Here is a 19,910-nt window from a genome sequence, read left to right on the forward strand (position 1 = left end):
CACTCTTCACACTGTCAAAATCATCAAAAATAAGGAAAGTCTGAGAAAGTGTCGCAGATGAGAGGAGGCAAAAGAGCCATGACTTCGAACTGTAATGTGATGAGATCTGGGAACGGAAGAAGGACATTAGGAAAAAATGTGGTGAAATCCAAAGAAAGTGTGGCATTTAGTTAATAGTAGTGTACTGACATTGGTTTCTTTTTTTTTTTTTTTTTAGAGATTTTATTTATTTATTTGACAGAGACACAGCGAGAGAGGGAACACAAGCAGGGAGAGTGGGAGAGGGAGAAGCAGGCTTCCCGCTGAGCAGGGAGCCCGATGTGGGACTCGATCCCAGGACCCTGGGATCATGACCTGAGCCGAAGGCAGACGCTTAACGACTGAGCCACCCAGGCGCCCCTAACATTGATTTCTTAGTTATGAAAGATGTACAGAGTAATGGGAGATGTTAACAGTAGGGTAAACTGGGTGATGGAGTATACAGGGATTCTTCGCCCTGTCTTGGCAACTTTTCTGTACATCTAAAACTATCGTAAAGTAAAAAGGTTACTCAAATTAAAATTTTAAATAGATATCATAAATAAAAACAGGTATTTAAACACTTTTCCTAATAGTGCTGAGAAATATTACATATATGTGGTGTTATCTGTACTTCAGCAGAACCTTTGACCATTTTCTAGAAGAGATGAGAAATTCTGGTGGAAAAGTACGTAGCATGGTTGAGTAGACAGCAGTTAGCATGGTGATGAAGGGCATCACTGGAGCCTGACTGACGGGGTTTGAAGTGCAATTTCATTCCTCCTAGCTGGGTGACCTTAGGTGAGTTAGCATTTCCGTGCCTCAGTATTCCCACCTGCAATATCATTATCCCACGTTGGGCGGTTGAGGACTAATGAGATAACACACATCAAGATCCCTGGCATAATGCACATCCCTGCGGTAGTGCCAGGACTTTTACTCTATTTCTCCGACATCTTTACTCTGAGACAAGTTAGTGGATAACCTGATGCCAGGCAGGTTAATGTGAAAACGTCTGTTCTCTGAGGCCAGTGTTGAGCTGAACAGGGATGGAGGGTGTGTTTCCCACATTGTTTAGTAATAACATCATCACTTGTGTATCCCGGACCCTTTGGGTACCCTCTAAATGTTAATGAATGGATCAGATTCATACATCTAGTCATATGCGTTTTGTGTTTGTGGTTTTGCAGAACTGAATTTATTTATGATTTTGAGGAAACCCATCATATGGCTGGGATCCTAAAGCTTGTTCAGTGGACACTGCTGTGTTTCATGGCAGATAAGCTTTTGCTTTCCTCTTTCAAAGACACTTGCAAGGCATCAGGGCCAGATCCTGGGTCATCTTCTTCTAGTCCTGACATCTGGCTTCTTGGCTGACTCTTTAGCCAGATGGGAGCATTGATATGGCCTCTGGATCAAAAATTAGCCCCCTTTTTCTCATTGTCCTTTTGTTAACTTGCATTGGATTAGAAGAAATGAGGACATACAATTTTCTTTAAAAAACAGCTGTATTGAGATATAATTCACATACAACTCATCCATATAGAAATGTATAATTCAGTGGCTTCTGTGTATTCACAGACTTGTGCAACCCTCCCCACACTCAATTTTGGGACATCTTCATGACCCCCAGAGAAATCCCGTATCCTTTGGCCATCATCCCCCAACTCCCCACCACTTCCAGCCCTAGAAAACCACTAATCTGCTTTCTGTCTCTGTAGATTTTCCTGTTCAGGATCTTTCATATAAGTAGAATCCTATAATATGTGGCCTCTGTGTCTGGCTTATTTTGCTTAGCATAACATTTTTGGGTTTTATCCATATTGTAACACGTATCAGTACTTGTTTCCTTTTTATTGCTGAATAATATTTCATTGAAAATATAGACCACATTTTATGTATTTGCTCATCAGTTGATGAACATTTGAGTTTTTAATACTTTTTGGCTACTACAGTAATGCTGCTTTGAACATTTGTATACAGGTTGTTGTGTGGATATTTTCAGTTTTCCTGGGCATATACCTCGGAGTAGATTTGCTGGTTCATATGTTGTAACTGTTTGTTTTAATTGGCTGAGGAACCACCAGACTGTTTTCCAAAGTGGCTGCATCGTTTTATATTTTCACTTGTAGCTTATTAGGGTTCTAATTTTTTACATCCTCGTCAATACGTGTTATCTTTTTGATTATAGACATCCTAATGCTTGTGCAGTGGTATCTCATTGTGGTTTTGATTGGCATTTCCCTAATGACTAAGGATGATGACCACCTTTTCATGTGCTTATTGGCCATTTGTATATCTTCTTTGGAGAAATGTCTATTCATATTCTTTCCTCATTTTTAAATAAGTTATTTTCTTTTTATTATTGAGTTGTAAGAGTTTTTTTGTATATTCTAGGTCTAACTCCCTTATCAGAAATGTGATTTGCAAATATTTTCTACCATTCTATGTGTCTTTTACTTTTTTTGATGATAGTCTTTGAAACACAAAAGGTTTTGATGTTGATGAAATCCACTTTATTTTTTGTTGTTGTTACTTGCACTTTGGTGTCATATCTAAGAAAGGTTTGCTAAACAAGGTCATGAAGATTTATTCCTGTATTTTCCTAAGATTTTTATGGTTTTAGAGCTTACACTTAGGTCTGTGATCTATTTCATGTTAATTTTTGTATATGGTATGAGGAAGGGATCTCTTGCTTTTTTTCCCCAGAGGGTCTATAATTTTGGTGTGGGCTAGGAAGAAGGTGCCTCCGTGACTAGCTTTCTTAGGGACCTGGTCTTTAATGGGCTTCCCTGGGTAGAAGCATCATACACATGTTGTGGCATTTTTATTGCTGAGAGAAAAGTGTGCTCTCTGTGACTCCTCATGGGAGGGAGAGAGCATAGGAGGTCTGCAGATGGGTTCCTCCAGAATCCCTTGTGTCTTTTCCCCTTATGATCTAGCTTTGTATCTTTACTGCATAGCTGAAACAAGTCTTAGTAATGAGTGTAACTATACACAGAGTCTCTGTCTTTCTAGCAAATATCTGAACATGGTGGTGGTCTTAGGGCTCCATAACATAGGGTCCAACTTCATTCTTTTGCATTTGGATCTCTAGTTGTCCTACCATTATTTATTGAAAGAGGACATATATTTTCAAAGAGAAATTTAAATCCTGAGAGCTCAGGAACACCACACGTCTTATACAAGATCAAACATGTAGTAAGTATATGGAGTAGGTTAAGAGCCTATCTTAGTTCAGGCTGCTATAACAAAAGTATCCATACTGGGTAGCTTAAACAACAGACATCTGTTCCTCATAGTTCTGAGGTCTGGGAAGTCCAAGATAAGGTGACAGGCAGCTGATTCTATTCCTGAGGAGGCCTCTCTATCTGGTTTGTGGACAGATGCCTTCTTGCTGTATCCTCACACGGTGGAGAGAGGGAGGGGTTATGGATTCTTCCGCTTCTTATAGGGGCATTAATCTCATCATGGTGGGGGGGGGTGGTCCTACCACATGACCTCATCAAACTTTATTACTTCTCAAAGGCCCTGTCTCCAAATACCATAATACTGGGGACCAGGACTTCCACATTTGAAGATTCAATTCATAACAGAACCCCATCTTCTAAATTTAAGACCAACCGTGGGTCATTTCATGATGTTTACCCACTTTCTCTTTGGTAGGGGATGAATCAAAGTGATACCTTTCTTGAGTCTCCTGGAATTTTACTTCATTGTAGTTATGTGTTTCAAAGTACTGGCCTTGTGTGTATTATGTAAGTCTTATGTAAAAAGCACCCTTGGGATACCTGACTTTCATCATCCAAAATTGTTGATTAAAGGTCAGCTCCCATTTAATCAACAAGGTTTATACATTTCTCTAAAATGTATGTAAATCTTATTAGTTTTGCTTTTTTCATGGAGGCTTTTTATTTTTCAACTGTGTCTAAAAACAAGCTTGAATTGTCTTCATAAAAAAAACCTGGTATATCTGAAAGAGCATAGATTTTGGGTGCAGAGGACCTGGGGTGAATGCTATTCCTGCCATTTATCAGTTATTTACCTTGGGTGAGTGAGTCCTCTGAGCCTCATTTTCCTGCAGAGTTGCTGAGAGGAATACATATGATAACATTTATAAAATGCCTAGGATATCATGTCTTGGCATATAGTAGTCACTCAGTAAATGGTTGCTATTTTTGTAGTTGATACTGAAACCCCAACTATCACTAACTTTTTTCAGTTTGGCGCTTTTTCTAATACCCTTATCTGAATATGGCTTAGGTCAGTCTTTTTCTCAGAAAGTTAATGTAGTCATATTATCTAGCTAGTGTGATTTACTCTAGCTATTTGAAAGTTGAAATCCCCCAAGTTTTCAGGGTGTGTTCCCAAGGGAACCATGAGGGATAGTAGTTTATCTTGTTCCAGGAAATACAGATGCTGAGGGATTCATGGAATATGTGTGTGCATTCCTGCTAGAGCAGCTCTCGAATTATGTAGGTTATAGATGCAGGTTGCTTCTTTGCCAGAGGAGAAATGTCCTCTGCATATTGTAGCTTTCTTTGTCTCTAGTGGAGACAAAGATTTCTTCAACAGGTTGGGAGAGACTTTACTGGGAGAGACAAGCCTGTGGGGAGGGAGAGTTTAAATGAAAAGCAAGAGATTGGTGAGAAGAAAGAATGTGACTTATGGAAAAGGAAGGACAAACCACCAATAGAGGGTTACACATACTGTGATCCTGTGGAGGGGGTTGAGGGAATTAATAACATTGGTAATGATATTAGTAGTAATAATATGTAACATTTATTGTGTATCTGCTCTGTGATACGTGTACAGTGCTAAGTGCTTTGATCATGTATTTGATTCTATAATAGAAACAAAGGTTCCACAGAATCCATTTGGGCATTAAAGAGAGTAAAGAACTCATTCTCAGATCACACAGCCAGTAAATGGCAGATCTAGGAAATGAATCCAGTGTGGCTAGAGACAACAGAGATGTTTTTCTCTTTTTCTTGAGTGCGCAAGAGACCTGAGAACTCATCAAACCTGTGAAATGCTGTCTACCTCCATTTCCTCAGCTTTTGCTATGGCGTTTACCTCAGGGCAAAAGATACATACCAGACTGTCTCAGGCATATGGTCACCTGTGTGTAGGGGTTTTAAAACAATTATATTTGAAGCCAAAAGAAAAAAATCAAAGAGACATAGCCTTATTTAGAACAGATGATGGTATAGTATAGTATAAACAGAGGACATGGAGAAAGCAGAACTGCTTGACTCCTATTTTGATGTTATCCTATTTATCAGGAAAAATGATTTTGAAATTGGTATGAGTAGAATGAAGATGGTTATGAGAAATTAAAGCCAAGATAGAAGAGATAATGAGAGCTGCTAAAAATGCATTTAGGTCTCCTGGGCACTGAAAGAACTTGCAGATGTGATTGTGGAACCACTTTAGATAATATTTTGTGAATCAAGGCAAATAGGATGCCAGAAGATTGTAAATGATTTCAGTGAACATGTACCAGTTTTCAAGGGGGAAAAGCATAGTTTAGAAACTACAGATGGGTGAGCTTAAGTCAGTGTCTGATGAGAAGCAATATTAAACAGATGTTTGTGAACATATAAAAAGGCAACAGTGATTACTGGGAGACACAAAGGATTCTCTAAGAACAAGTTTGTTCCTGTTTGGATGGGATCATTAGTGTGACACAGGGAGAGGATGCCAGATACTGAATATTGATTTTAAACAAGACATTTGAGAGTCTCTTGTGACGTGGCAAGATGGAGAAATGTGAGGTGGGTGATAATAGTTTGATGAATTTCTTTTTTGCTGCAAGAGAGAGCAACAACCATTTTAAAACTTGTGGTGAATGGATGAATTGACAAATATGGCCCATGGGCCGGTATGGCCCACTGCTTCCTTTTGTAAATAAAGTTTTATTGGAACACCATCAAGCCATTCATTTCTATGGCTGCTTTTCTGCTAAGGGAAACAATTGAGCAGTTTAACAGAGACTATATGGCCTGCATAGCCTAAAATATTTGCTGTCTGGCTCTTTATGGAATAAGTTTGCTGACCCCTGGCCTGGACAGAATACTGGTTTTCAGACCAGCTGCATATTAGAACCACCTAGGTTCTTATTAATGCCCTAGCTTGTGCTCCCTACCACCCCCAGCTGAATAAGAAGCTCTGAGACTGGGACTGTCTTTTATTTATTTATTTTTTTTAAGATTCCCAGGTGATTGTAATGTGTAGTCAGTCAGGGCTGGAGACCTTTGACCCAGAGGTAGGGTACTAATGGGGAGTGCTGCAGGGGGCCAGGAGCCATCTCATGTTTTCTGTTAGAGCTAATGATATATAATTAATCTCTGAATGACACAGAAGGGAGAGGAAGAGATAGTTCTCTAGACAGCAGGATAAGAATTACAAACTTTCTGCCCCTAGGGTAAGAAAATGATGTTGGTTATAGTAATAAGTGCAAAGCCCTGCATTTGTGTACTAAATGTCCCTGTGTAAGTATTGGGTGATGATTTTTTTTTTTTAAAGATTTTATTTATTTATTTGTCAGAGAGAGCACAAGCAGGGGGAGTGGCAGGTGGAGCAGGCAGAGGGAGAAACAGGCTCCCCACCAAGCAGGGAGCCCGATGCGGGACTCGATCCCAGGACCCTGGGATCATGACCTGAGCCAAAGGCAGTCGCATAACCGACTGAGCCACCCATGCATCCCAGTATCGGGTGATGATTTAACCTCGTTGTAATTCATGTGAAAATAGGCTAAGGGTTAAGAGCCAACATTACGATATAACCAGGAAAACCAAAATGAAACAAAATCAACAATAACAACCAAGGCAGTCTCAGCCTGCGTTAATCTAATTATAACGAAAAGCAAAGATACTATACCCTGTTCAGGTCAGATCACATCTGTTAGATCTAAGCTCCTTATGGCTGAGAATATGGCTGATTCAGCTTTGGATTCTCACCCAGGGGTGGGATGAACTGCCATGGGAGGCCAGGAGGTCTCCTCTCTGGGAGGTGTTCAAGGGAAGATTGTATGACCATTTGGCATGGGTTAGAATTGAAAATATTCTTGGTGATTATATTAGGGTTCTCCAGAGAAACAGACTCAATAGGATATATGTGTGCATGTCTGTGTATTCATATATTTATAGAGAGATTTATTGCTCATGTGATTATGGAAGCCAGCAAATCCCAAGATCTGTAGGGTCAGTCAGCAAACTGGAGACCCAGAAGAACCAATGATGTAAGTTCTAGTCTGAGTCCTTAAGGCCTGTGAACCAGGAGAGCTAATGGTGTCAGTTCCAGTCAGAAGGCCTGCAGGCTCAAAACCCAGGAAGAGGTGATGTTTCAGTTCAAATCTGAAGGCAGGAAGAAGCCCTTGTCCCACTTTGAAGGTAGTTGGGCAGAAAGAATTCTCTCTTCCTCGAGGAAATCTGCCTTTTTTTCTATTCAGGCCTTCATTGGATTGGATGAGGCTCACCCACACAGGGGAGAACAAAGGGCTTTACTCAGACTACTGATTCAAATGTTAATCCAAACGAAACACCTCCATGGACATACTCCAAATAATGTTTGACCAAATGTCTGGGCACCTGTAGCCTAGTCAGATCGACACATCAGATTAGCTACTGTCACAGTGACCATCTAATGTGATGTCTTCATTTCATGGAAAAGAAAACAGTCTCTCAGGATGTGACTTGCCCAAGGTACTCCAGTGGCCAAAGCAGCTCTAAGATTTGGGTCTCCTCAATCCACGGTCCTTTGCTTTTCTGGCCAGACTGTTCAGTAGATATAGATGGTGTGCCAGTGACCTCCAGGGCCCTCTCTAATCCTCAGGATTAAACTAACTCTGTTAAGAGAAATGTAGAAGGAATGCTTAGGGGCGAGAAACCTTAACCAGGACAAAGCGCTGCAGCCACTGGACATTAGTGTGCAATTTTGAGGAGCACACCCATCAGCTAGATACAGAGGGGGTCAGTGTCCACCCAGGTGACAGCCATAGGCTTATTTACTTGGATTTTATACATAACCCCCCTCAGACCTCTCAGGGAGCCCCGAAGTCTAGTTAATCCTTTAATGCTCTGAAGAGGAGGAGGAAGAGGGATCTCCAGGTAGGATTTCATGCTGGCATGCATAATTAGACGAGTGGCAGTCCATCGGCCGGGGGCGCGGGCAGCTCAGCATCTGACCTCCTTGTTGAGAATCAGCAGATAATTGGCCAGAAAGATGCAGGACACTCCAAGGGGGGTTCTTCCTCTAGGATATTGCTCCTGACACCCATCAAAAGAGACTAAGCACCTACCTGGCATCAAATACTCTTCTATGTACTTCACATACATTATTTTTCCTAGTTCAAAAACAACTCTTCAAGTTACACATTATTATTCCCATCCCACAGACAAGAAGACTGAGCTCCAGATGCATTTTCTTCATTTTGGAAGAATATTCTTTGAACTGACAGCCTGGATTCAGGCTTCTAATGTAATGCCCCTGCAGGTTTCCAAGCTGCTGGCACTGAGCCCATCTGATTTTAGGGAACGATAATAATGCAGTTATTCGGAAGATTGCTCTCCGAGTCAGCTCCCAGTTACTGTCAAACAGCAAAATTTGAAATTCCGCGGTGGCTAACGTGCTGACACCCAACACAGTTCAGGTGTTGTATAAATAAAGTCAACAGGCTGACTTTTGAGTAAAACATAATTTTTCAACTGCTGCCAAGAGGAAGATAATTGATGATAAAAGGCAAATATAAATGACTTTTTGATTACCTGTTGTTTTAGATTACCTCGGCTTCTCTTCATCATTGCTTAGACTTAAAAGCTATGCAAAAAAGCCTCTTAGTATACATTTCCCCCCTTCCACTTCCCCTCTTGTCACATTTCCCCACACCTTTTAATAGAAGCCCTACTCTTGGGGAAGTTAGGAATTAGTTGCTTCTCTTTCTAATTATTACAAGTGTGTTAAACAAATCACTGGTAAGAGGCTTGCGTGTTGCAGGTGCCCATGCCCAAGCAGATACTCAAGAAGGCTGCTGGAGAAAATGCTAGTGGGTGCTGCTGCCCCAGTCCTGCCCTCCAGGAAACCTAATTTAGGATGATAGTGGATGGACTTAGAATGTTTTGATGAGTGGTCTGTCTAGATGTACAAACGCATTATCTTTAGACTCTAAACCATATGAATTGATAAGTCAACCCACTACACTGAAGGACGGTCTCTAAACCCAACTCTTGCACTTGAGTAGGCAGTTGGAAAGTTTGGTGTTAACATGGGACTCTTCTGGATCCATTCTCAGCAAGAATAGTCCTAGAAGGCAGCTCTAGGAGTCCCCAAACTGAGCATGGCAACCCCATTGCCCTTCCCCAAATTCATTCCTGGAGGGGAGGTGGTGTGTGTGTGTGGGGAAGATAGAAGATCTGGAGTTGCTTCTGCCATTTTACTTTAAAACTTCACAATTTAGGGGCACCTGGGTGGCCCAATCGGTTAAGTTTCGGCTCAGGTCACGATCTCAGGGTCCTGGAATTGAGCCCCACATGGGGCTGCCTGCTTAGCGGGGAGTCTGCTTTTCCCCCACCCTCACTCGTGCTGTCTCTCTCTCAAATAAATAAATAAAATCTTTAAAAAAAACCTTCACAATTTAAGTTTTGTCGATTTCTTAAACCATAAATAGAAATCTTATTCTTTCTCCTATCAAATTAGATTAATTACTGAAATTTTACATAGAAATTGGATGGCATGGCTGCTCATCCCTGGATTAAGGCTTTATGGTAAAACAAATTTAAATCATATGAACTACAAGACAAACAGATGTGAACATAGCACACAAAGGAGGGAAGGGAAGGAAGACTCCATATAGCAAAGCTTAAAACTGGGTTTCCTTCCTTCTCCCCACCCTGTCCAGTCCCCTTCCTCAGTCTGTGATTGAACATCCTAAGGCCCTTTGAAAATCGATTTGTGTTTTTTGCTGAATGCATCTTAGGTCTTGAGGACTCACAGCCTGGAGAAGTATTGATTGCATTTAAGGGTCCATTACTTAGGTAAACCAAATAATGTAACTGATCTTGGCTCTAATTGATCAAATCTCTCCCACAGTGTTGGAAAGATTGTAATCTAATTACTCCAGTTTCCTGGTTTCTAAGGCGAAGCTTACATTTTGCTGAAACTTACCCTCTTCAGCAACCTCTCCTTATCCAGGTTCCCCTTCTTGAAACACACAGTGTATGTTGTACATCTATAAACTCGAAGGTGCAGACACACACGAATGATCTATGCCTGTAAAACTCCCTGGGTTTTATTTTCACCTCTCTCTGTAAATGGTAGATTAGAAATGTAAGCCATATTCGTTTTTTCCTTTTTCCTTTTAACTTTTTACAGCTTGGTAAAGGGGAGTTGGAAGACGCTACTGCCTAATCTGGGTCACTACTGGCCTCTCGTTTCTCCTAGTGAGCTTTGCCTCATCCCAGTGCTTTCCTTTTCTGGAGATAGAAGAGGTGTTTTCAGTTTCAGAACCTGTAAGTGCAGTGTGTTTGAAGACTGTTGTTAAAAGCCGCTGAGCTGGCGATTCCTCCATGGATTGGCTCCCCGCGGCCCCAACTTGTTTTTGTTTTATTTTTTTTAAGATTTTATTTATTTATTTGACAGACAGAGACACAGCGAGAGCAGGAACACAAGCAGGGGGAGTGGGGGAGGGAGAAGCAGGCTTCCTACCAAGCAGGGAGCCCGATGCGGGGCTCGATCCCAGGACCCTAGGATCACGACCTGAGCCGAAGGCAGATGCTTAACCGACTGAGCCACCCAGGTGCCCCCCCCCCCAACTTGTTCCTTACAAGCAGCCCTCTGCACCTTCCTGAGAGGTATTACATTGGCTCAGCTTGGATTTTCCAGGTCTTTTTACTTCCTTAGCTAAGCCTGGTCCACCCCACGGGTTAAAATCCGGGGCTGGGCAGGGAGTGGGCAGACACTTAGCCAAGCAGCTTGTTATCTACGCTACCCAGCAGGATAACCATATTTAATGAAGACTGCTAGAATGACTGAGATGGAAGAAAAAGGCCCTGCCATGGGGAGAAATCAGAAATTTAGTTAAAGATAACTTCCCTAGCACTCCTAAAAATGCCATAGGTTATTGGAAAGCTTGGTGGCAGGCTCAAGGAGTAGCAGTGTGTTGTATAGTTCTTCTGTCCGGATAGGGGAGGACTGGGACAGGGACCCTCCTCCGTCAGTGGGACTGTCCCCTCATTGGCTGTTAATCCACATGAATCCAAGTGCAGCAGGCCTGCCCCCAGCAGAGATCCTCAGTGTCACCTGCTGTGAGGGAATTAGTGGGTGTGGTCCAGAGCATGTGCATTGATAGGTACCATGGAAATACTACCTGGGACTGGTTGGGGACACGCAGGGAATGCTCTGACCTTTAGGGTTCTGGGGGATTTCTCTTGGCCAGGCAAATCCTGCGTATGCTGCTGTCTGCTTTCCTTTATTAAGAAAGTGTGTTTCTACAAATGCAGAAACTGTGTTGGGGAACTTACAGTAACTGTCTTAAAATTAAAGAAAACAGACTCTAAAGATACCTCTTTTCTAACAAAACTAAGTACTAGACTTCTCACCCGGCCTGGTGGGATGCACGTCTTTAGTGAGAAGTGTCTTGGGTGCTCTGTAGCATGGATTCTTTCTGGGGTCTAAAAACGTAAGGTGACTAGAATGTGCTTCACGGGAACGTTTGAGTCAATATACTGAGACACAGCTGTGAAGCCATTTCTAAGTGTAACTGTGCCATTTTAATGGGTTTAATATTCATGCTAAAAAGCTTAATTTCAGAGCAGCGCAATAATGTTTCTTGCAAGTCTGTATCTAAGAAGTTCTATAGAGAGTATTCCTAGTTTGGCCTCCCATTCTGCCTGTGGGAGTACTCAAATTTTCCTAACTTTTGATTTCAAGCTTATAGAAAAGTTGAAACAAGGGTGTAATGAACATGATGAACTCTTTACCCCTACCCTGCCCCCCAACCCTGTGTACCAGCCATTTTGCTGAACTTGCTGAATAGCTCCCACTTTATTCTTGGAACATTCCAAAGAATGTTGCAGACCATGACAGTTCATCCCTACTGACTTCAGGTGTATCTTCTAAGAATTAGTTTTTCTGTTACAGAATCTATTACCATTAAAACACCAGGAAAATTTAATTTTGACATAATAATATCATCTATCATAAGTTCATATTTAAATTTCCCAGTTGTGTCAGTTATTTTCCTTATAGCTATTTAAAAACAAAACAAAACAATCCAGGATTCAATCAAGGATTACATATTGTGTTTAGTTGTCACATGGCCTTAGTTTTATTTATTTATTTATTTATTTATTTATTTATTTATTTATTTATTTATTTTTGAGAGAGAGCACATGCACACATGGAGTGGGGGGGGCGGTGGGGAGGGGCAGAGGGAGATGGAGAGAGCACACCCAGCGTGGAGCCCTACTTAGGGTTCTATCTCATAACCCTGAGATCATGACCTGAGCCGAAATCAAGAGTTGGCTGCTTAACAGACCGAGCCACCCAGGTGCCCCGCCTTAGTCTCTTAAATAGTCCCTCAGTTTTTTCAAAGTCTATTGTGACATTGAAAAGTCCAGGCCAGTTCTTGTAGAATGTCCCACAGTCTGTATCTGTTCAGTTATTTCCTCTTAAAAGATTCAAGACTGTTACCTCAGGAGGGTTCTCTTCCCATGGCGGTGCCTCAGGAAGCACAGACAGTCAGTCTGTCCCCCTGACGGTGGTGTTGGCTTTGGTCATGTGGTTGAAGTGCTGTCCACGAGATTTCTCCCCTGTAAAGGCACTTTCTTCCTCCTGTGATTAAATAGCTTGTGGGGTGATTTTGAGACCAGGTGAATATCCCATTCTCCAGCAATCTTTCCCAGGAGTTTTAACATCTACTGATGGTCTTTGCCTAAATCATTTATTGAATTGGTGCTTATCATACCTCAGTTTCGGGAGAGAAAAAGTCAATTGTACTTTGGGTCCCAGAGAAATGAATCTAGGGAGAAAAAAAAAATGCATGTCCTTTTATTAAAAACAAAAGAATTTGCTTTTTCCATATTTAAAATAAGTTTTAAATGAAATTTGTGAGTGTGAATATCAATAAGTAAAAGCCTATGTTAATTTTGAGTGCAGATCATAAAATTGTGAGCTTATAAATTTCTAAATTTTGTACACCATATCTTAAAATTTGCATCAAAAATTTTAGGGTTGAATTCTTGTTATTGCAGTATTTGGAGCAAAAGTAGGAAAGTGTTCTATGTGCATGAGTGAAAGATCCCCATGTAACCGTGTCACTGTAGAAATACCATCTAAGGAATTTATGAAACTCTTAACGAATCTGTTGTATTTTTTAAGCAGCTCTCATTTGAGAAATTGCTTGTGATAAATGGGTTTCACTAATTAAATCATACACTTCCATAGTACATTACATATAAAACTAGACTACGAAATAAATATAATTAAAGTAAACATGCCCTTCTAATTAGTAATTGTTTCTGCCATTTTAAGCAAATTTCAGAGTCACAGAGAGCTGCTCCACTATAAACCTAATAATGAAGCTTGTGATAACAGGTGTAAATTAACACAATGGAAAACATTTACACTGTAACATGCTAAATTAAAAATGACATTAACAAGTCTCATTTTCAAATTCTGTATAATTAACATTTGTTCAACCCAGAGATGAATAAGTACAGTACAATGGTAGATGTCTTTATTTATAGCTTATAATATTTGTCATAGCTTTATCTTTGTTAAATTGTAAACAACAGAGATGCATTCCTTCTTAAAATATATCATGTTTATGTAATCTGAGACAGTTCTGACAAAGGGTAAAATGTGATATTTACTGGTGTCATTACCGTGGGTAATGTGCAGGTATGCCAACAGAATGGCTTTGGTCGAGGAGAGAGATAGACCTGAAATATTGAGAGTGGCTTGACTATGGAGATATGCAGGTACCACGGTAATCATACACACGACATGATAAAATATTAGGATTCCCTCGAGTGTTTCCCCTCAATGCACATATGTGCTTCTAAGTGCTTTGAATCGACGTTTGTTTCTGCAAATAAATATTATCTTAAAGGCTTTCTTTTATGGCACTCGTTAATATAAGCTAGAAACCAGAGAACAGAGGAAGCAGCTTTGTAGTGTAATTTGTCACAAAGGACATGATGTTTTACTCCTTACAGAGAATTTCATCAGTACACTAATTATTGAATGAAGAATTAAGCGTTATTGCATTACATTGGCTTAGATCTTATAGTTGACTTGTTTTGTTTTGTTTTTTCTTTGTTTTTTATAGTTGCCTTTTGAAAAACTCAAGATTTTATTTTATTTTATTTTATTTTTTTATTTTTTTATTTTTTTTTGGAGCACTGGGTGTTATACGCAAACAATGAATCATGGAACATTACATCAAAAACTAATGATGTAATGTATGGTGAATAACATAGCATAATAAAAAAAGGTGTAAAATAAAAAAAACTCAAGATTTTAATTACTATAACTGAATTAAAAAAATGTCAAGGACATGTACTCTGGATTATTTTTTGAGTTTTTTTTTTTTTTTTAATTTTCAGTTTATTTTATTTAGGTTGCTTTGGGGTTTGTCCTATAGGTAGAGGATGGAAAGGTTTGTAAGGACAGAGTCTGTGTTGTGTCCTTGTTAAGCCTGGCCCATAGCAGGTACTCAGTAATACTTGGAGAATTCTAAGACTCAGTATCCACAAGTTCTGGAACTTACTGTCTTGTGGAAGAGATGGAAAAGTAAAAGTGATTGCTTTACACCATAGGCTCTCCTGGTCCTCAGGTCTTCAGACTCAGACTGGAACTACAGCATTGACTTCTCTGGGTCTCCAGCTTGCCAACTCACCCTGTAGATCTTGGGACTTGTCAGCCTTCATAGTTGCATGAGCCACGTCCTTATAATAAATCTTTTACAACACACACACACACACACACACACACATGCCCCTTGTTGGTTCTATTTCTCTGGAGAAACCTGACTAATAACCAACATAACAGGATTGTAAAGTAGGTTAGAAATTATATCTATCTATCTAATATATATATATTAGACCTATATATATATATATATATATATAGGTCAGAATAATAAATATTTATTGGTACCCTTAAAGGGAAGATTTAAGGCAGCTCTTAGCAGAATAGCTGACATACAGTGAGCACTCAATAATGGTGGCTATTCTTCTTATTAAGAAGTAGATTTGTCTGCAGTTCTTGGCCATTTTCTGTGCTTCTTAGAGGCAGAACAAGAATGCTGGTAAAAATATGATTGCTGCTGCTGGAGAGTAGCGCTCCATAACTCATCAATTGCTTGCTTTTCTGAGGTGATTTCACAGTCTTCTCTGGCTACCACTGGCCACCTGATGAAAGAAAATAGCCAATTTCCCACCTCCTCCCATTCTTGCCCCCTCCACCCCCCACCCCCCACCTCCATGGCCATGGCGTGTTCCTTTCCTTCCCTTTCCTCTCCTTTCAGACCAATGATTATGGCCCTGAATTTGATGAGGATGGCTGGTTAGGCCGGAGGGGTGCTTAGGAGCCCCTGGGCTGAGGCTCTTTCTCCCAAAGCAGATTACCATCATGTACTTGTTACCCTCCACCTACCTTGTTCCAGTCCATCTCTTCAGGTCTGCTTCGCTGCTAGATGTGGTCTGACCTGCAGGACAGCGAGACAGCCATGGGATAGAAAGGGTCGACAGGCCCCTGCACGAACAGTACTGTTTTCTTTTTTCCTCTTTGGCACATCTGTAGGTTATTTTTGAAGGAATATAAACATATCCATCTCCCCCAAGCTAAATCTCAGAGATCAACCAAAATCGAATACCATGTCAAACATCTGTCAGCCAGTGAACTGGCAAACAATAGGCCAACCCACAGAGAAAAAAATGAGATAGTACGCATTTCTCTTTATTGCTTAGGGAATTCTCTTTAGCTGTTGGCTACTGCATTGGTCCAGGAAAGCAAACTTACATTGGTTGTTGAGAATGAAAAAAAATCTTGAAAAAGGACGTCGAGGTTCATTGCACTCTCTAACTCACACAGACAGATTTAAAGGAAGAGAGCAACAGGGATAATTCTGATTAAATTCAATATTCCCATCTAGAGATTTTCTCTTTGTACCCTCACCAATATTTAGAGAAAGAGCTATTTCGCTCAAAATATGTAACTGCCTGTGAACATATAGATATTATTAATGCTGGGAAGTGAATGTTTTCCAGCTGTCTTCCATGAGAGAGGATTGTGCTAGGTGCCCAGAGAGAGCAGAAGTGGAGGCTGCATTCCTTCCCTCCAGGCACTGACCATGTCATTGAGAACCTGGCCATCTTGAGGCAGAGGGGGGTGGGGAGAAAGGGCACGACAGCAATGCTGCCCACAGTCACAGCACCTAAATAGGTTCAGTCCTGGTCCGGTGGCCGGACGGGAAAGCAAGTGCCGCTGTGAGCTCCAATTACCAGAGACAGAGATGCTCAGGTGCGAGCTGCCTAATTATGAAACCCAGGGCACGCAAGCTCTCATGAGACCGACCAATGTTAAAGATACTGAAAAAAATAATTTTGGCAGCAAATTTAAACTCATATGAACTCCACTAGGAGCTTCAAATGTAGGAATGGAGTCTAGGCTTTCTTAAAAAACACAAAAAAAACTCAGCAACAACTACAAAAACCATTTGGATGCATTATTTCAAGCCAAATCATCATGCTAGTTTCACAAGTGTGTGTGAAAAACGAATGCACATGAATAGGGCCTTTTAAATGCTCAGAATTAAGGCAAAAGATCACACAGTTGATAGTTTGGTAGATGGCAATAGTAAAAACAGTTGCTCTTTGTGGTATGCATCGGTTAAAAAGAAAAGTTGTATTTTCTAGTATCCTGCATCATGAAACTTTTTTCGAATGCAGCTATATTTTTTTTTCTTCAACTATGTTCAGTTTCTCTGAAAATAAAAATCTCAAGTGTGGTGAAGCTATTTTGCATCTTTTTCAATATAACATGCTTCCCATGTGATGGTGCAGAATTCATTTTGCATGGCCCCAGACCAAATCCCTCCAGTTCCTGTCCTCAGATACAGCAGAGCCATGTGTTTGGCACGTGACGTCCAGGCTGGTAGTAACACAGTGTTGCTGTCTGAAGATGCTTTCCGAGGGGACCGCAATGTGCATTGCACACCATGTCATCCCACCTGCCCTTCCTGTTTGGGGCTAAGGCCACAGATTCGTTCAAAGCCAAATTGATATTCTTTTGAAAGAAGCATCTGGCTTTCTGGCAGCTCCACAGAAGTTATCTTGGTCATTTGAGAGTTTCTTCTGCATTTATCACATATTTTAGATATTGAAAGGATTCCTGGCATTTTAATGTCCCAATTTCTGGGCATGAGAAATGTGAAAAAGCTGAAGTCTGTTTGCACTTGCAAAGGCTCTTTGAAATTTGTAGTGCTGGCAAAAAAATCTTCCCTACTTAAAAAAAAAAAAATTTCTTTCAAGTTGTATCTTACCTACATTCATGGATAGTTTTTCTATTGCCTAATTTTAATATCCACAAATCTGGTATTTATGCTGGAGAGGAACATCAGTAGGAATTATAGAGAAGTGGTCTTTAAAAATATTCACTGAGAAAACTAAAATAACATTTTAGGTTTTTCTTAGTTTGAATATTTCAAAATTCAGTGATATTTATTGAACAGCTATGATATTCCAGGCAGTAGGTGCCATATCAGACACTTTGTGTATTAGTTAGCTTGGACTGCTGTAACAAATATACCATAGACTGGGGGACTTCAACAACAGACATTTATTTCTCACAGTTCTAGAGGCTGAAGTCCAAGATCAAGGTATCAGCAGATTTGATGTCTGGTGAGGTCCCTCTTCTTGGCTTACAGAAAGAAGGCTGCCTTTGGGCTGTCCTTACATGGAGAAGTGGGGAGAGAGGGGATGTGGAGAGGGAGATGTGTCTGGTCTCTTTCTCTTCTTCTAAGGATACTAATCCCATCACAGGGGCTTCACTCTCATGACCTCTTCTAAACCTAATTACTTCCCAAAGGCCTCTACAAATACCATCACATTGGAGGTTAGGTCTTCAACGTATGAATTTGGGAAGATACAAATAGTCCGTATGATCATGTTAGAAATTTCATCAAGTTCTTCATTATCAAATTTCAGAAAGCCTTCCCAGTCCAGGCCACTCACATTTCCATGTGACCCTTCCTTCTTTCTTTATTTTTTTAAAGATTTTATTTATTTATTTGAGAGAGAGCAAGAGAGAGCATGAGCAGGGGGAAGGGCAAAGGGAGAGGGACAAGCAGACCCCCCACTGAGCAGGAAGCCCGATGGAGGGCTCCATCCCTGGACCCTGGGATCATGACCTGAGCTGAAGGCAGACGCTTAACTGACTGAGCCCCGTGACCCTTCTTTATTTTATTAAATAATTTATTCATGTTGTTTATTTTGTTAAATAATTTATTCATGTTGGATACCTTCAGCTAACTTTGATTACTTAATCATAATTTAGTGTACAACTGCTAAATATTTTTCTCTGTTTCCATTTATTTCTCAGTCATTAGATAGTTTCAGGCATGTGGATTGCCTCATCTGTAACTTGCTTTATCTGGCTCCTAGCCCAGTGTTCGTTTAGGAAACAAACACGTATTGTGGACCTATTGTGTGCCAGGCACAGGTTCCAGACACTGCACTAAAAAGAAACAGCTTTCCTCCTGGAACTCACATTTCAGTGAGCCAAACAACAGCTTTCAGATTAAAATATATTTGTGCTATAGAGAAAATAAAATGGGTGATAAGGGACATGGTAGAGGGTGCTTGCAGGTGGAGGACAACAGTAATTAGGATGGCCAGGGAAGCCCCACTGATGAGGTGACATTTGACCTGAGATTTGAGAAGTTTACCACACAGAGGTCTTGGGGAAAAGCAAAGGAAACTGCAGGGATGGGGGCTTTTCTCCTAGCTCATTCATGGGACAAAGAACAAAGAAAGAAGGCCGTGGGTGGGGTGAGTGATGGTGGGACAGGGCCAGGGGGCTGTCGAGGTTGTGGGATGGGGTGGGGGTGGCGTGGGGTGGGCTCAGAGAGTGGGCACTGGCTGGAGCTTTGGGGACAATAGCGAGGAGTTGGACATTTATTCCAAATGCAGACGGAAGCCATGGGCGGGTTGAAAGCAGGAGAAAAATAGGATTTTATTAATGCTGCAGGTTTTTTCGGTAAATACCATGATGATAGTAGTATTGATAGTGGGTATATAATTACATGTAATAATAGCACGTGTACTTGCTATGATGTGAACACTCCCTCAGTCTGTGTGGTTGAAAACGAAAAGAAATGAGTAAGTGAATTATATCTCTCTGTGTTTCTAATGGTTTAATATTCATCATTTGGAGAAGATATATACATTTTTATCCATGTGTAGGCATAAATTGTTCATTTGAATAGGGCATGCCAATTTTAGCTAGGGTCTCCTCTTAATTTTGATTGTATATCCCTTGTGGCTACATGTCAAAATATGACACATCAGCATAAGCCAACCTGGATTTAATGAATAGGAAACCATGGAATTTATATGATTTGGGGGCACATGGGTGCTTTTCTAATGCCAATTCCAAGGATAAGTGGCATGGAGGTTATTTGATTAATTGGACAAGCATAAACTCTAGGTTCAGCTGCCTGCCTGTCATCTGAACACAAAACATTGAAGATTAGTTGACTTAGCACTCCAGAATTAAAATCATGATACTTCTTTTACTGTTAACAGAATATTTTGCTTAGCTTTACACTCTCTTTTGGATAAGCACTGACAGTACCCTGAATATATAATTTTTACTTACAAGCCAGGTAT

At 40.6% G+C, this 19,910-nt stretch overlaps 1 protein-coding gene across 2 annotated transcripts in view; it reads left to right on the plus strand.

The window, feature by feature from the left end:
* AFF3 (ALF transcription elongation factor 3) overlaps positions 1-19,910 on the plus strand; it is a 520,060-nt gene that overhangs the window by 42,881 nt on the left and 457,269 nt on the right. The gene's annotated exons all lie outside the window — the stretch shown is intronic.

The sequence above is a fragment of the Halichoerus grypus genome, chromosome 10, assembly GCF_964656455.1.
Source record: "Halichoerus grypus chromosome 10, mHalGry1.hap1.1, whole genome shotgun sequence".
NCBI classification, from domain to species: domain Eukaryota; kingdom Metazoa; phylum Chordata; class Mammalia; order Carnivora; family Phocidae; genus Halichoerus; species Halichoerus grypus.